The sequence below is a fragment of the Protopterus annectens genome, chromosome 2.part1 (assembly GCF_019279795.1).
Source record: "Protopterus annectens isolate FY-2018-M chromosome 2.part1, PAN1.0, whole genome shotgun sequence".
Lineage (NCBI taxonomy): Eukaryota > Metazoa > Chordata > Ceratodontiformes > Protopteridae > Protopterus > Protopterus annectens.
In genome coordinates this window covers 640,488,739-640,507,356 of record NC_056729.1, presented here as the reverse complement: position 1 = coordinate 640,507,356, position 18,618 = coordinate 640,488,739, and positions in this window count along the sequence as shown.

Sequence of the window (18,618 nt, the reverse complement as noted above, 5' to 3'; positions counted from 1 at the left end):
ACTGTAGCACCCCTACAGTGTCATCCTTCTTGGTAAGATCCGACCATAAAGCAATCACTTTCAAAATTACCATCTCCCTTGACCCCTCCCCATACCTGGGTCAAACAAAAAAACTTTTCCAAAGCTGACTACAACCTCCTGAGAGCAGGTATAAGCAGCTTCACAGCCACCATCCCTTCAGTTGAATCAAGCACTAATGTCCAAGCCTACACGAAAAAACTATATGAGCACCTATATAGCTGCATGGACTGAGCAATACCTTACAGAACCAAATCATCTTCCTCAAGGAAGCGTAAACCTGTCTGTGGACAGCGGCAATAAACAGACTCTATAATAAAAGGGATAACATTTCTGTCCAGGACCAAGAAGGTGCCAAGTTGAAAGCAATCTCTCCTTTGTCTGAACAAGCAAATAAGGTCAGTGGTGAAATCCTCTAAGGCTAACTTCGAGTCCAAACTGGCCACATCCACTAAGGATAATCACAAGGCCTTCTTCACATATGTCCACAATCTCAGAGGTAACTCCCAAATCTGCTTTGAATTGGTGGTCAAGAATACCACATACACAAATGCCATAGAAATAGCCAACCTGCTGGCAGACAAGTTCAGTGAAAACTTCACCCCCCTGTCCCCCCACATCAGGAAACAAGGACATCCCAAAACCTGATCCCCTCCCCTCATCACCAGGGAGCAGGTTATTAATGCCCTCTCAAAGGCAAAAAAATACAGCCTCCATGGGACCCGAAAACATCCCTGGCTGTGTCCTACATGAACTCAGGCAAGAGCTGTCAGCACCACAAGGCCCCCTATTCAACAAAGCCTGTGCATTGGTTCATCCCAGCAGAATGAAGGACAGCCACTGTCATCCCTCTGCACAAAAGTGGAGCGTCCACCAACCCAGGCAATTATAGGCTGTCAGCCTAACTAGCGTGATCTGCAAGGCCATGGAATGCATTATCATGGACCTTATAAACAAGGACATTGGCAACCTCCAAACACTTGATCCCACACAGGTTGGTTTTGTCAAAGGGAGATCATGCCTGTTAAACTTGGTCACCTTCTTCGAAACAGTCACCAAAGCCATGGATGAGGGCAAGGCAGTGCACACCACCTACCTTGACCTAGCCAAAGCCTTTGACACTATTCCCTACTCAGGCATAATAGATAAATTCTCCCAGCTAGGCATCAACCCATATGTTACCAAATGGGTAGCTAACTGGCTCACTAATAGAACCCACTCAGTCAAAATAGGAGAAGCCACCTCTAATAGTAGACCCGTAACAAGTGGTGTACACCAAGGATCAGTCTTGGGGCCTCTGCTGTTTGGGATATACTTTTCTGAGGTGCAAGCCAAAACCAGTGGTCTGTAGCTGTCCAAGTTTGCAGATGACTGCAAGCTGGGCAATGTCATAAATTCCCCTAATGATGTGAACATCGTGCAAGAGGGCCTTAACCAAACTAATAACTGGTGCCAGAAGCTTGGCCTCAAACTGAATGCCAAGAAATGCATCACTATCCCCACTAATTATCATATTAATAACAACGTACTAAGCACACAATCAGTCATGAAGGATTTAGGCATCCAGGTTTATAGCAACCTGACTTTTGACCACCATGTTGCCTCCATTGTATGGAATACGTTTTACATGGCCCACCTCATAAGTAAGGGTATTTCATCCAGGAACAAGGAGGTCATAACATCCCTGTACTCCTCCCTTATCAGACCCATTATCGAGTATAGTACCCATTCAGCATGTACCTTGACAAGCACATGCAGCAGTTGCAGAGACCACAGAGGTTCCTGACCAGGAAAATCCAGGGTCTCAAATACCTGTCCTATACAGATATGCTAAAAGCCCTGTCCCTCTACTTAGTCTCATACAAATTGCTCAGAAGTTACCTGTGTCTGGCATACAAGGCCGGCTCAGCCTTCATGGAGTTTCTGCATATCCGTAAATCAAACTCCACTCATGCAATCTGCGTACAAGGACTCAACCTAGTCTGTGACATTAATAGAACTTATTGGTGGAATAGATTTGTGTCCCAATGACTCCTCCATCTGTGAAATAGACTTCCTCTCCATGTTAAGCAGAGTACCTCACTAGCCCTTTTTAAGAGGAACCTGGATGACTGGATGGGAAACAGAAAATATACCCCTGGGATCCCACCTGTGTCCCTGCTGGACAGGGAAAACAGGTGCTGTCTTTGTGGGAACATGGGTTTAATTCTTGGCTAGGCTAATATGGGCCAATAGCCTAGTATCATCCTATAAACTTATGTGAGTTCTCATTGGATATTCAAGGTAAGGAGTACCCTACCTCCCTCATATTAAGTTCTGTAAGGAAGAGAGAAAGATGGATAAACTGGATAAAGGAAAGCTCAGATATCACTATATGCATAAATAAAAGATTATATCAACAGGATACCATATCTTTGTGGAAAGTGAGATAAGGTTGACCCACCGTAAAGGTTTGGAACTCAGATGCACTTCTTATAGATATACTCCACATTAGGAACCTCAAGGCAGGCTGAAGAGCTGTTTAAAATGGAGCAAGATTTAATTATACTTACAGCAAATTAAGATCCCAAGGAGGAGCCACCTGAAATTTAAGAAGCTTCATATGTTTCATAGTTAGTTTCATAGTTTAGTACTAGGCTATCTGCCCTGAGGCATTTGCAAGCCTAGCCCTAGAGATGTGGCTTTCGCCACCCCATGTAGTGGTACTAAGGTGTATAGAATAAATTTAGAATACTGTGCCTTTGTCTAGTAGTGACATATTGAAGACCCCCTTACTTATTAAAATTAGTTTACTGTGCCTCTGTTAAGTAGCGATACAGGGGTGACCCCTGGGATAAACCTACGATCTCCCATCCACTCGTCAAGATTTCTCTTGAAGAGAGTCCATGAGGGGCTCTGCCTAACATGGACTGGGATTTTGTTCCAGAGTATGGGAAGCCTCTGAATTATGAATCTGTCCCTCCAGCATGTTCTATTCATGTTTGTACTGAGATTTAAATCTTTGGCTCTCATGGCTCTTATGGATTTAGATTTTTTGAGGTGGAGCATGTCCATCAATTCCTGGTTGGACATGGCCTTGTATGTCAGGCACAGATCACCTCTGAGCAGGCGGTATGCTGCTGAATAGAGCTGGAGTTTCTTTAGCCTGGCAGCATATGACATATGTTGGAAACCCTTGATCCTCTTGGTGAGGTACTTCTGGGGTCTCTCCAGCTGTTGTAAGTGCCGGGTGAGGTACATACCAAATAGGGCATTGTACTCAATCATGGGCCTGATAAGGGAGGAGTACAGGGGCACGATGACCTCCTTTGATCTGGATGTGAACCCCTTCATGATAAGGTGGGCAAGGTAGAAAGTCTTTCTAACTACTTTGGCAACGTGGGTGTCAAATGAGAGATCACTATCAACTTGGGTCCCCAGGTCTCTGATTACTTTTTCGGTACTCAGTGGGTTACTGTCTATGTGATAATTTGTGGGTATTTTGTTTTTCCCAAAGGGGATGACTATACATTTCTTGGCATTCAGTTTAAGGCCGTGATTCCGCCACCAGTTGTCCGTTTCGGTGAGGCCTTTCTGTAGGATGTATGTGTCAGCTGGTGTATCGACTATGGCGCCTAGTTTGCAGTCATCTGCGAACTTTGTCAGCCACAACCCTCCCATGTTTGCTTTCACATCTAAGAAGTAAATGCCGAACAAGAGGGGTCCCAGGACAGAGCCCTGTGGGACACCACTTGTGACTGGCTTTGAGTCTGACATGGCTCCCGCAATCTCGACTTTATGGGTTCTGTTCTTTAGCCAGTTTGCAACCCATCTTGTGACATATGGATTTACTTTTGAGCTGTTTAGCTTTTCTATGATCCCCGAGTGAGGTATTGTGTCGAAGGCTTTAGCCAAGTCCAGGTAGGCTGTATGGACTGCCTTGCCCTCATCAATGGCTCTAGTGACTGTTCCGAAAAAGTCAACCAGGTTCAAAAGGCAGGATCTGCCTTTTACAAAGCCAAACTGGGTGGGATCAAGTGTCTGTAGGTCCCCAATGTCACTGTTTATGAGTTCCATAATAATTCTTTCCATAGCTTTGCAAACCAGGCTGGTCAAGCTTACGGGGCGGCAGTTCCCAGGGTCTGTAGTGGAGCCTCCCTTGTGGAGTGGTACCACTGTTGCTGTACGCCAGTGTTCAGGTACATATTCTGTAGTAAGGCTAAGGTTAAATAACATTTTTATATGCGGGTTTAGCTCCTCTTGGAGTTCACGTATCATGCAGCCGGGGATACCATCAGGTCCCATAGATGCTGTGTTTTTTGCTTTGTTGAGGGTGGTTCTCATCTGGACATCAGAGATGACAGGGAGGTTACATTCAGCTGGGATGAGTATTTCTTCTTTTGGAGGTGAGGGAGGGGAGAAATTTGCACTGAACCTGTCTGCCAGAATGTTGGCAATATCTGTGGGTTCGGTAAAGTTTTTGTCGTTGTGTACTAACTCTGAGCATATCTGAGTGTTTCCGCCTAGGTTTCTAACATAACTGAAGAATGCCTTGTGGTTATATTTAGTGTCCTTGGCGATTTTTCTCTCAAAGTTGGCCTTGGATATTTTTATGAGAGAACGCAGCTTTCTACTAGTGCTGATCAGAGATGCCTTCCCTTTATGGTATTTTGCTCTGTCTTGCAGTAGCTTCCTTCTTTTGTTATACAATTTGTTTATGGCTGGGGTCCACCAGACAGGACGCTTTCCTTTGGTGGAGAGGGTCTTGGTTTTATTTGGGATTGCACGATTCATGCATTCTTGGAGATGTCCGTAGAAAGCATTTGTGTAGGATTCAGCATTGTGGGATGTGGTTTCCATTGGCCCTGAGGGCTTAAATGATACCATCTCAGTCTTGAGAAGTGTAAAGTCGGCTTTTGAGAAGTTTCTCACTGTAGCCTTTTGTGCTGGGGGTGGAGGTGGTAAATGTATATCCAGGGTGATTAGTTTGTGGTCAGATCTCACCAGTGAGGGAAATACTTCCGGTGTGGAGCATTTTGTGTAACACCTCTTTCAAAATATTTGTACATTATACTGCATTGGAAGAGGGAGATCCATGGGCAGACATGGTGAATGGCCAGCAGATGATCCTTGACTGATGAAAAAGACAAACCAGAGGATACTAAGTCACACAAATAATGCAGAACCAGAGAACACTAGCCCTGAATGGATGCTGGTTATTTTCTAGCCACCAACTAGAAAACAGTTTTTCTCCTTTACTAGCAAATTATTTACTATTAGCAAGATTTATTGCTACCTCTGTACCTCCTACATGTTCTTCAAAAAGGGTCAGAAAGTATAGAAATTCTAAGATCAGACAGTCAGTTATAGTTGTTATGGTTGGGATGTATCAAACGCCCCTGGTCTTGTGTGAGTAGATCCAGACTGTGAGGATCTTGGTGCAATTGCCCCTGGCCATTTCCAAAAGAAGGGAGAACCACTGGTGCCAGGGCCAGAAAGGAGTCACTACAATAATCTTTGGAGAGTTTGAATATTCAGAAAGACCCTGAATTGAACTGGAATAAATGGAAAAACATATCAGAAAATTCCTATCCAAGGAAAATAATCTGTCTTCCAGGCCTTCAAGAATGGTGACCTGGAGCAGAAATTCCCAAAATAATAGTTAAGAATGGAGACAGGACATCAGTTTGAGGTGTTCTCCACAGATAGCTCAAACCTTTGAAGACCCCCAATGCAATTTTAATTTGCAAGGGTCTGTTCTGCTCCTGCTCAGCTAGTCTGTCACACAGTTTTGCTCTGACAGTATGTAAGATGCCTGTATGGTGAGATTGTGCTGAAAAGCTACAACCTTGGCTACAATGGCTAATTTGTGTCGATGATAAAAACTGGTCCCCACTTGTTTATTTACCACATCAGTGTGGTGTTGTCTGTAAAAACTTGTATGGATCCCAGGGACCAAAAAAAAAAAAAAAGAGATAGAACTGAGAACATTTGTAACTGTCAATTTCTCCATTATTTTTATGTGTTTTGGTCCGTCTTGTCTGTACCAAAGACCTTGCGTTTTTAACCCCATAGGCACTGCACCCAAAGCAAAGTCAGTGGCACCTGTTTTGACTAACTATGTTGAAGTTAAAAGAAAAAATGAGAGATCTGGATTTAAAAATATATGGTACTTCCTGCAAAACAATCTCCCTATTTACAAGCATCAAAACTGGAAACTGAATTGTCAAGGGATGTATATGTTGGGACCATACAAATAACATATACTAATGGATTCTTGTCACATGGAGTCTTGCAACAAGTAACATGAGAATCATAAATGCCAGGAGATCCAAAATCCTGAAGAATTCACTTGCTGAGACAGTAGTCTAAGTAAACAAACTGAGGAATAGATCTAGTACCAAAATTACTTTTCCATAACCTCAAAAACTGCACCAACCACCCAATAAATTAATAGAGAGCAGATATGTCCATCCCAGCCAGAGCCCAAGACTAGCCTCACCAAAACAAACTGTACACCTAACCCACTGAAACTCCTTGCATAAATACTCTCCTCCTCAACAATCCTCTAAAACACAAAAAAAAATTTCTTCCTCCAGCCTAAAGGGAAAAAAAAAAAAAAAAAAAAAAAAAATATATATATATATATATATATATATATATATATAGGAACACTTTATAATCCCAAAATTCTGAATTATCAAATTTCAGAATCCTGAGATTATAAAGCCAAAAGCTCAAAACTCCGAAACCCCAGAAGCGCGAATTTCAAAATCCCGAAGTCCGGAGATGTTGAATTAGCACTTCTGGTGTTGCTGTGTGTGAATGGATAGCTGGAGGTTTAGGTAAGTACTTATGTTTAAGGGTTTTGGTTAGGGGCTTTAGTGTTTGTCAGTGTGTTTTGTTACTGTGATGTGTGTGCAAGGGGACTATAGCTTGTATGGTGGTGTTTCCGTGTTTTTGTCTGTGTTATGCAACCTTGGAGTTAGTATATTTAAGTAGGGGGGTGCAGGGGGACTTGCTCCCCTGCTTGTATGTAGTGTAGGTTTGTGTGTTTGTGTGTGGAGGGAAGGTGTGTATGTGTGTGGTGTATGGTTAGTGTAGGAGTCGTGATTTTGAAATTCGCGCTTCTGGGGTTTTGGGATTTTAAGGTTTTGGTTTTATGATCTCGAGATTCTGAAATTCAATATTTCGGGATTTTGGGATTATAAAGTGATCCTATATATATATATATATATATATATATATATACACACACACACACACACACACACACACACACACACACACACACACACACACACACACACATGTATGCATGTATATAATCCCTGTAGCATCTGAAATTAAGATATCAGACCTCTATGTATGGATTGAATAACATCAACTCCATATTATAGTTATCACTGAAACCTGGCTAATATCTGAAATTAAAGATGAAGAAATCATTCCTCCTGGTTACACCATCATTAGGAAAGACCAAATAGGTAAATAAGCTGAGGCATGGACATCATATTTCAAGTTACCGTACAAATTCATCCCCACCTCCACAATATGGCAATGAAGAAATAGTAATAGCCAAAGTCCACCTAAACAATCAGAAATCCATAGTCATCGAAGCTGCTAACATCCCCTCCCCAAAATGCCAAGGCTACTGAAAACATACTTGGCTACTTATCATCTACTTAAGAAACCATCCTGCTTAGTGACCTTAAAATAGATTAGACCTCTAAGAAACCTAACTCTACCCCCATAATATTAGCCTCTATCATGTCACTCAGCTGATCCAACAACCAATCAGATCTGACAAAGTATCCAAAAAATATCCAAAATCAGACTGCATACTCGCAACCAAGCATGAAAAAATTAAGCTAGCCAGCACCCTCCCAGCCACTCTCAGTGATCATCACCCTGCCTACATCAACAGAAAATACCAGAAGCTCCCTCCAGAAAACTCCTATACTTAAAATTCTGTGACAAACTTAACCAATTTTGATAAATCCATATTTAATGACACAACGTGATTGGGAACCTTGAAATATCTGTGTCTAGATGAAGCTGTCTGTCCCTTCAATAACTCCTTCTTAACTATACTAAGCAAACAAGCTCCACTGAGACAAAAAAGTGAAACTAAATTCTGCCCCATGTCTAACCTGTTAAACTAAACAACTCATGCGAGACAGAGACAATGCCTTGAAATGATGGCACAAAATTAGGAACTCGTCCTACATAAATAGATATCAGTGCCTCAGAAACTGCAAAAAGGTGCAAGTTCATTATGATGAAAAGAACTTGTTCTTTATAAACTACATCACACATACACAACTCCCCAAAACATTTTTGAAGAATTTAAACAAACTCTTAAAACCTGTCAGAAAATCCACCTGGAATCCTGTCCCATCTGAAACCAGCAGGGGGCATTGTAGACAAATTCAACAAACACTTCTTATCCAGTACTCTACTTAATGCAATCAATAATAACCTATACCCACCCCCCCTAACCCCCCTAACCATAGCTTCACACCCCAGTTTAACCTAACAACCATCCAGACAAACACCATCAAAAAATATATTAACAACTGAAACCTACAATACTAGCTCCTGACAACTTGCCATCCAAATACCTCAGCATAGCCACTGACACCATTTCCTGTATCTATCCTAATTAACAGATCCATAACAGAAAACTACATCTCAGCTCTATGGAAAACTTACTTCATAATCCCATTACACAAAGGTGACACATCCATGGAATTGTCAAACTATCGCCCTTCAGCAATCCTTCATCCCCTCTCCAAAGTACTTAAAAATGCATGCATCAGCAACTCCTGTTATTTATCTATTTATGTATGTATGTATGTATGTATGTATGTATGTATGTATGCATGTATGTATATGTTATTTATTGACATTTGTTTATTGGGAAAGTCTGACTGGAGGAACCCATTTTCAATGAAGGACCAGGGAGAAATGCTCCAAAGTATTATAAAACATTTTAAAAACAATAATTTTGGTCTTCAAAAATAACACAAACATCTACAGTTTAAATACTTAATGTAATAATTATATGATAATTAACTCCTAGCCTTTCTACTTAATAACAAATTCCTTTCTCCTACCCAGCTTGGCTTTTGACCCCTCCACAGCACCAAAATTGCCCTACTACATTTCCAAGATACCATTAATCAAAGTAAAACAACTCTGGTAATTTTGTCTCCATCCTTTTCCTGGTCTTGTTAAAAGCCATTGACACAGTCTTACATTAACTATTCATCCAAAGACTAAATCTGATAGGCCTTGCAATTCCCTCAACTAGCTGGTTCACTAGCTACCTAAACAATCACCCCAATCTGTAAAATGGAAAGACTCCTTCTCCACATTCCTTCCAATCACTACAGGAGTCCTCCAAGTCCCCATAGTTGGGCTAGTATTTTTCAGTATTGTTATTAATGACAATACTGCAGTATGCTAGCAACTCAACTTTAGTTTGCTCTGCTCCAAATCTTCACACTTTAGAAACCATTGCACAGGAAGCTTTCACTTCCATAGAAAACTGGCCAAATAAATCTCAATTGCCTTTAAACCTAAAAAAAAAAAAAACAAAATAACAAAAAAAAAAAAAAAATCCTGTTTCTTTCTAAAAGCATAAATCAAAACAACGCCGATCTTAATATTATCTCCTCAAAATACACATAAATTGAAAATGTCAGCAACACAAAATTATTAGCAGTTATCACTAAGTTAAAATTGAATCTATACATTGACTCTGCAGTCAAACAGAGCAAAACACATGTTAAGTGATCATAGTGAAAAATAGCTGCCACCCCATTTCTTCTTCTTTCCCTCCTATATGCCTCAACAATATTCATAAATCTCAATGGTTCCACCAAATACAGACTAGAAAATATCTACAAAAAAATTAGCAAATTTGTCTGCAGCCTCCCGAACCATTCTCACCGCTGCATGGCACTCAACACCCTCAACTGTCTTGAACTTCCTCAACACATTACCCTTTCCCAGCTACTCACAGCACACAAACATACTTCACCATTTACTTAAAACACCCTCACTGTCAAATCTCATCCAATAACATGTACCTAATAGAACCCTAAGATCCTAAGAACTTAAATTGTTATTAATAAATCAAATAATTATTACAGCGACTTGTTATTGTTGCTATTCTCTGTCAGCATCTCCAAGGCATGGAATAAACTTCCAAACCATGCCATGCTTTTAAATAACCTGCAACAATTCAAATCCACTGTAAAATATCACCTGGTAACTAATAAACTGTGTGACTGTGTGACAGCTCCTTTCTAGGCCAGTAATCAAGGAGCCTGAATCCTCAACACCGACACTGGAGAGGGATGTTCACTTGGAACAGAAATTAATGCAACCAGTATTTCCAGATGCAGCTCTCTGCATCAAGCACAAATTTTCTTAAGAACACTCAGGGAAAACACTCAGCCCGGGTCTGGGTTTCTCTCTTTGTCTTTCCCTAGGTGCCCAGTAAGGCTCCCCACTGGCACAGCTGAAGAGTTAAGTCCTCAGCCAAGTATCCAAGCCAAGTCCTCCACCACTCTCTCTGTGAAACCAGCACTTTGTGTCCCTGCTCAAAGTAGCTGAGACACAAACACACACTCTTTGAGATTTGATTTGCACACACACACACGCACATACACGTGCACACACACACACACACACACACACACACACACACACACACACACACACACACACACACACACACACACACACACACACACACACCTGGGAAAAGCTGGCACAGGTTTACTAGTTATGCCACCTTCTGCCCAGACTATAAGGTAGTTACTGCCACCAGACACTCCCAAGCCAGATACCCTAAGGCTCTTACAAGGTTACCAAATTATACTGTGTGAAATTAATATTAATATAAATGGTAGTTTGACCAATGCATTAAGGCTTTCAGGAGTGGCCACAAGAGTCACCAAACAGATATGAGTACTCTCAAAGATTAAAATATTCTCTAAAGACCAGCCATAATGAAAATTTTAAATATATTTAATATTAAACAATGAAAGAACATGACAATACTAAATATCTATTTACAATAAACACCAGCATTTCAATCACAGAAAATATTAAAAATAACATAGGTGGACAGGTTCACACAGTTGCAGAAAAACAATACTTACCTAATCTCACTATATTTTCCTGTCTGATCTCAAGAATTACTATTACCTGGTCACTTACTAGAGCAAGGCAAGATGAAGTAGTGAGTGATCCTTCAAGGTCAGGTTCCAAAAACAGACTTGAGTCTCAACTAGTATTAAAATATTATTTTTGTCGCAGATTACAGAATGATATCACATACATCTGGTCATCTGACTCCTGGTTCCCATGCAACCTCCCATTGCTAGAAACTGCCAGGATCTAGCACCTATGTGTGGATAATACACACAAGAGCATTGCTCAGATTTGCTGCTGTTTTTGGAAATCATAAAACCATAAAACACCTCCCTTCTTCCTACAGGAACTAATAAACCATACTTATTACAGGCATTGTGTCTCTGGTTTCATTCAAAACTGTGAGATAAGATCTTCATGGCTTAGGCCCAGTAATTTAATTTCTTACTACTTTTAAAGTTTGAGATTAGCCTCTTCTTTTCCAGTATCATCTGTTAAAACATATACATTTAAAGAGTTACAATAATGCATGTATATTTCTTTTTCTGTCCAACAAGGCACCACTGTTGATACACTTTTAACACAAGCAACTTTACAAATACATTTTCTAAACACAAGCATTTGTACAAATTAGTTCAATATACAAATGACATATAATTCTTTACAAAATTCCAGCTAGCTGTGCTGGCATATGTTACACATCCACTACCCTACTTCCTTGACATAGCTGGCAATACCTCACGCCATCACAGAGTGTACCTCACCTACAGTTTGAAGCATGCAATCCAAACTCTGTCTACTCTGGATACTTTCAAAGCATATTAATATAGTATTTTTACTTGCAAACACGTACTTCCTTAATCTGATATGCTTTGTAACCAGTGCTTTTTGAGCGCTTTTCTTTTGGATTGTCAAAAATTTATTTCTTTGCTTGTTTTTGAGTTTTTCCTCCCCAGGCCTCCACTGAAAATGGGCATTTCAGTTCCCAGTCAGACTTTTTTGGTAAACAAAAGCAAACAAACAAACAAACAAACAAACAAACAAACAAACAAACAAACAAACAAATAAATTTTTTTCTTGTGGAAGAAAAGCCCATTGAACTGTGTATCCCCCCTCCCCCTATTTCTCTGTGTCTTAAGTTGGTATAACTGGTTTTGCATACTGTGTGTTATCTGACTATCTCAAGGATTTCTTGCATAAAATTAGACCCTCTTAGTAACAGCCTGCATATCATTGCTGGAGCCTTCCTGTGTCATGACAGAGTGCTCTTCAAACTATCTGGAGATATACAGAGCTGAGTATATTTTTCTGGCACTTCAGAGTTGTGTACTGGTAATTGTTGTTTGACTAATTTTATATCATTGCTGGCTGACTTCAGAGTTGTGCACTGTTATTTTTGTTTCACTGTATAGTTTTTCAGATCTCTGCTGAAGGTGTTGGTTTTCCCATACCTACCCTCCCTATTCCTGTCTTGTTGTTTAAATTTGGAGGCTTTTGCAGTTGCCCGCCCCCACTGTAGATTTGATCTGGGACACTCCCCCCAGTCCCATCTCTTTACCTCATTCAGCATAATAGACTCCCTCTGCACTTGTTTTTAGTAATTTTTAATTTAATTGCATTTTTTAAACTGTTTGGGCTAACATTGCTACATACTCACATGTGCTAGCTTGCACTGCATTTGAATTGTTTTTACTGCTGTTTTAGCTACTTTTCTGTATACATATTAAAAAAAAATTACCTTTCCTGTAACTAGTGTAGTCCAGATTCAGATTTGCTGTATCCAGGACTGTATATAAGCTTCTGAGCCCCCCCAAGCTTTCTGTGTTGGAGGGAAGCCTTCTAGATTATCAGTGGGAGTGGTAAGCACTAGGTAACCTATCTACCACACAAGGAGTGGTTCTGGCCCAGAAATTGTAGTTGTTGGCCATTTGGGCAGTTTTTCCATCTCTCTCAACTTTCTGATTTAAAAGCCCACATTTGCACTTGTTTCCCCCCTTTCCTGTAACTAGTTTAGTCCAGATACAGATTCTTAGTTTTAGCACTTGAATTTGCTTATTCGTGATCAGAACATGTTCAGAACTTGTAAGCACTAAATAACCTACTAATTACTACAGCACTCAACCTTCCTCATTACATAGAGGAAAACAGTTTTGATACTTACTTTCCTCACTTGCTTAGAGAAAAACAGCTCTTGTACTCACTTTCCTGTCTTGTCTAGAGGAAAATAGTTTTTTATTCAGGCATGTCCAAGGGTCAGCTCCCAGTGTTCTCTCCTGTCTATCTGATGAATCTGGGAATCTTGGGGCAATGTAGAAATTGCCTCATGTACACAGACAACCCTCTCCTCCTACCACCCAACACTACAGCCTGTGAGAGATGCACTTATCTAGCCAAACTGGAGGTAAAGCTCTCTCCAACAAAGACTGAACTTGACAGTCAAGAGGAGAAGGTAAACACTTGCACCACACCACATTCATCACAGTCTCACTAAATCTACACCACCAAAATCCACACATAGAAACACAAAAACATTCGTGGAGGCTCTCAATAATAATCTGCTCAAGCAACAAAGACCTCCAAAGCAGAAATGCAAGCAACCTCTACCCCCAACACAACCCAAATGACACATAGCCTGCAGACTCAGTGTGCCACTCAACCACAGCCAATAAGGCAAAACAGCATACCCAACACACTAGTCATAGGTGACTCTATAGTCAGACACACTGATGTCCCACTCACCAGGCTAAACAAGGAGAAGGTTACTGTCAGCTGCCTGTCTGGTGCCAGGATCCACCACATAACCCACGCAATCAGGTCACTCCACAACAAGTACAAATATAACTCTGTCATTGTCCATGTTGGCGTGAACGACCTGAGACATACCTCCCTGGACTACATGAAAAGAGACATGGAAGAGCTCTCCAGTCTTGTAGCCCAGGCAGGTGTGACCCTAGCCCTGAGTAGCATTCTGCCATCACCCAGAATGATGCTGCAGTACAAGGACAAAATGATTGACTTCAACAATTGGCTAAGCTTCTGGTGCCATTCTAAAGGGACCCAGTATCTGTCTGACTGGGATGACATGGTCGACAGACCACAATGCTTTGCCAGAGATAGCCTGCACCTTTCACCCCTGGGATTCCGGATACTGGCTAAGGTTCTTGCCACCCCTATAGTGCCTTTTTTAGGCAAGGTTCAAATGACAAATTCACCACCATAACAAGAACAGGCAAGCAAAAACTGAGGGTGATACTACTCAATGCTAGAAGTCTAAATCTCAAAATGCACTCACTTAAGGCACTCCTTAAAATGGAGAACATCGATATCTGTGCAGTGACTGAGACCTGGTTCAAGACTCCAGAGGGCACCCCTGCACTACCAGGCTATAACTCGTACCACACTTTTCGGCCATGTAACCTGGACCGGAACTCCGAAGGTGGAGGTGTGTCCATATTCATTAAGGATATCCACACTTCCAGGCTAGTTGCTCAGCATAATGCAGCCGAGGTTATCCAAGTGCAACTAACTCTGGGCAAAAGTGCAATCCAAATTGCAGCTTGCTACAGATCACCCACCATGCCCCAGGATTCCCACTCCTCTTTTCTTGATGTACTGGAAAATATTAGGGTTCAACTAAACACCCTAATAATGGGTGATTTCAACTACCCCACCATTAACTGGGAAAACTACTCATATACCAACTCGTTCGCTCAACACTTTCTGGAATTCATAAACTCCAGTGCCCTGGATCACATTACCCACACTGCCACCAGAGGCAACAATATCATAGATCTAGTCATTACCAACATGAGTGACCAGTGTTCCACACCTGAAGTCGACGCCTCATTGGTCTGATCCGACCATAAGCTAATTACCCTAGATATCCACATAGTTTAATAGTTTCATAGTATAGTACTAGGCTATCTGCCCTGGGGCATTTGTAAGCCTAGCCAGAGTGATGTGGCTTTTGCCACCCCATGAAATGGTACAAAAATGTACAGAATAAAATTAGAATACTGTGCCTCTGTCTAGTAGTGACACAATGAAGGTCCCCTTATATAATAGAATTAGTTTACTGTGCCCCTGTCTAGCAGTGACATAGATGTGACCCCTGGGGTAAACTTACGATCTCCCATCCACTCATCAAGATTTCTCTTGAAGAGAGTCAGTGAGGGGCTCTGCCTAATACGAACTGGGATCTTGTTCCAAAGCATGGGAAGCCTCTGGGTTATGAATCTATCCCTCCAGCATGTCCTATTCATACTTGCGCCGAGGTTTAAGTCTTTAGCTCTCGTGGTCCTGATGGATTTGGATTTTTTGAGGTGGAGCATGTCCATCAGATCCTGATTGGACATGGCCTTGTACGTCAGGCAGAGATCACCTCTGAGCAGGCGGTATGCTACTGAATAGAGCTGAAGTTTCTTTAGTCTGGCAGAATAAGACATATGTTGGAGACCCTTGATCCTCTTGGTGAGGTACTTTTGTGGTCTCTCCAGCTGTTGCAAATGCCGGGTGAGGTACATACCAAATGGGGCATTGTACTCAATCATGGGTCTGATGAGGGAGGAGTATAGGGATACAATGACATCCCTGGATCTGGATGTGAATCCCTTCATGATGAGGTGTGCAAGGTAGAATGTTTTTCTAACCACTTTGGCAACGTGGGTGTCAAACGAGAGGTCGCTGTCGATTTGGGTCCCTAGGTCTCTGATTACTTTTTCCATACTCAGTGGGTTGCTGTCTATGTGATAATTTGTGGGTACTTTGTTTTTCCCAAAAGGGATGACTATACATTTTTTGGCATTTAATTTAAGGCCGTGACTCCGACTCCAGTTATCCATTTCTGTGAGGCCTTTTTGTAGGATATATGTGTCCGCTGGTGTATCGACTATGGCGCCTAGTTTGCAGTCATCTGCAAACTTTGTCAGCCACAACCCTCCCATGTTTGCTTTAACATCTGAGAAATAAATGCAGAACAAGAGGGGTCCCAGGACAGATCCCTGTGGGACACCACTTGTGACTGGCTTTGAGTCTGACATTGCTCCAGTGATTTTAACTTTATGGGTTCTGTCCTTTAGCCAGTTTGCAACCCATCTAGTGACATAAGTGTTTACGTTTAAGCTGTTGAGCTTATCTATGATGCCTGAGTGGGGTATTGTGTCGAAGGCCTTAGTCAAGTCCAGGTAGGCTGTATGGACTGCTTTGCCCTCATCAATGGCTCTAGTGTTTTGAAAAAGTCAACCAGGTTCAAAGGGCAGGATCTGCCCTTTACAAAGCTGAACTGGGTGGGGTCAAGTGTCTGTAGGTCCCCTATGTCTCTGTTTATGAGTATTATAATGATTCTTTCCATAGCTTTGCAGACCAGGCTGGTTAAGCTTATGGGGCGGTAGTTCCCAGGGTCTGTAGAGGTACCCCCTTTGTGGAGTGGGACCACTGTTGCTGTACGTCAGTGTTCAGGTACATATCCTGAAATACGGCTAAGGTTAAATAGCATTTTTATGTGTGGGTTTAGCTCCTCTTGGAGTTCACGTAACACGCAACCTGGGATACCGTCAGGTCCCATTGATGCTGTGTTTTTAGCTTTGTTTAGGGCGGTTCTCACTTGGACATCTGAGATGACAGGGAGATTACATTCAGCTGGGATAAGTATTTCTTCTTTTGGGGGTGAGGGAGGGGAGAAATTTGCACTGAACCTGTCAGCCAGAATGTTGGCAATATCTGTGGGTTCAGTGTATTTTTTGTTGTTGTGAACTAACTCTGAGCATATCTGAGGGTTTCCACCCAGGTTTCTAACATAGCTGAAGAAGGCTTTGTGGTTATCTTTAGTGTCCTTAGCGATTTTTCTCTCAAAGTTGGCCTTGGAGATTTTTATGAGAGAATGTAGTTTTCTGCTAATGTTGATCAGAGATGTCTTCCCTTCATGGGATTTTGCTCTGACGTGCAGTAGCTTCCTTCTTTTGTTATACAATTTGTTAATGGCTGAGGTCCACCAGACAGGATGCTTGCCTTTGGTGGAGAGGGACTTGGATTTATTTGGGATTGCATGATCCATGCATTCTTGGAGATGTCCATAAAAAGCATTTGTGAAGGATTTGGCATTGTGGGATGTGGTATCCACTGGCACAGTGGGCTTAAAGGATACCATCTCAGTCTTAAGAAGAGTGAAGTCTGCTTTTGAGAAGTTTTTCACTGTGGTCTTTTGTGCTGGGGGTGGAGGTGGGATATGTATATCCAGGGTGATTAGTTTGTGGTCAGATCTCACTAGTGAGGGGTATACATCCGGTGTGGAGCATTTTGTCCCCATGTTTGTGATGATCAGGTCTAGTATATTATCTCCCCTAGTGGGAGAGGTGACTAGTTGTTCCAATACATTTGAATTTATGAATTCCAGGAACCTTTGGGCTAGGGTATTAGGGCTAGAATAATGTACCCAATCTATGTTTGGGTAGTTGAAGTCTCCCAGTATGATGGTATTTTGTGATACATTCATATCCTCCAATGTCTTCAGGAAGGCTGAGTGGGGTTCTTGAGATTGGGAGGGTGGTCTGTAGCATGCTACCAGTTGTATAGCAGTTTTGCCTATGGTTAGTTGCACCTGTATGGTCTCTGATGCTTCATGTGTTGCTACTAACCTGGAGGTGTGGGTGTCCTTGATGAACATGGACACTCCCCCTCCCTTTGTGGTTCGGCCCGGGTTTGGGGCTGAAAAGCATGATATGAGGTATAGCCTGGTAGCGCTGGGGTGCTCTCAGGAGCCTTGAACCAGGTTTCAGTTACTGCACAGACGTCGATGTTCTCCATGCTGAGGAGTGCATCGAGTGCCTGCATCTTGAGATTTAGACTTCTGGCGTTGAGCAGCATTACCCTTAGTTTTTTTTCCATTTTTGTTTTCTAAGGAGGTGGGTTTGTCTTTTGAGCCTTACCTAAAAAAGGCACTATAGGGGTGGCAAGAGCCTTAGCCAATATCCAGAAGCCCAGTGGCGACTGGTGTAAGCCATCCCTTGCGAAGCAGCATGGCTTGTCCAACATGTCATCCCAGGCAGACAGACATTGGATCCCCTTAGAATGACACCAGTACTTGAGCCAATTATTAAAGCTGATCATCTTGTCTTTGTATTGTGGTATCATTCTTGGTGAGGGCAAGATGCTGCTTAGGGTCAGGGTCATACCAGCCTGGGCTACATAATCGGAGAGCTCCTCTATGTCTCTTTTCATGTAGTCCAGGGAGGTACGTCTCAGGTCATTCACGCCAGCATGGACAATGACGGAGTCATATTTGTACTTGCTTTGGAGTGACTTGAGTGTGTGTGTTATGTGGTGGATCCTAGCTCTCGATAGACAGCTCACAGTCACCCTCTCCTTGTTCAGCCTGGTCAGTGGGACATCAGTGTGTCTGACTATAGAGTCACCTATTACTAGTGTAACAGGCATGGTGTTTGGCCTTAAGGGCTG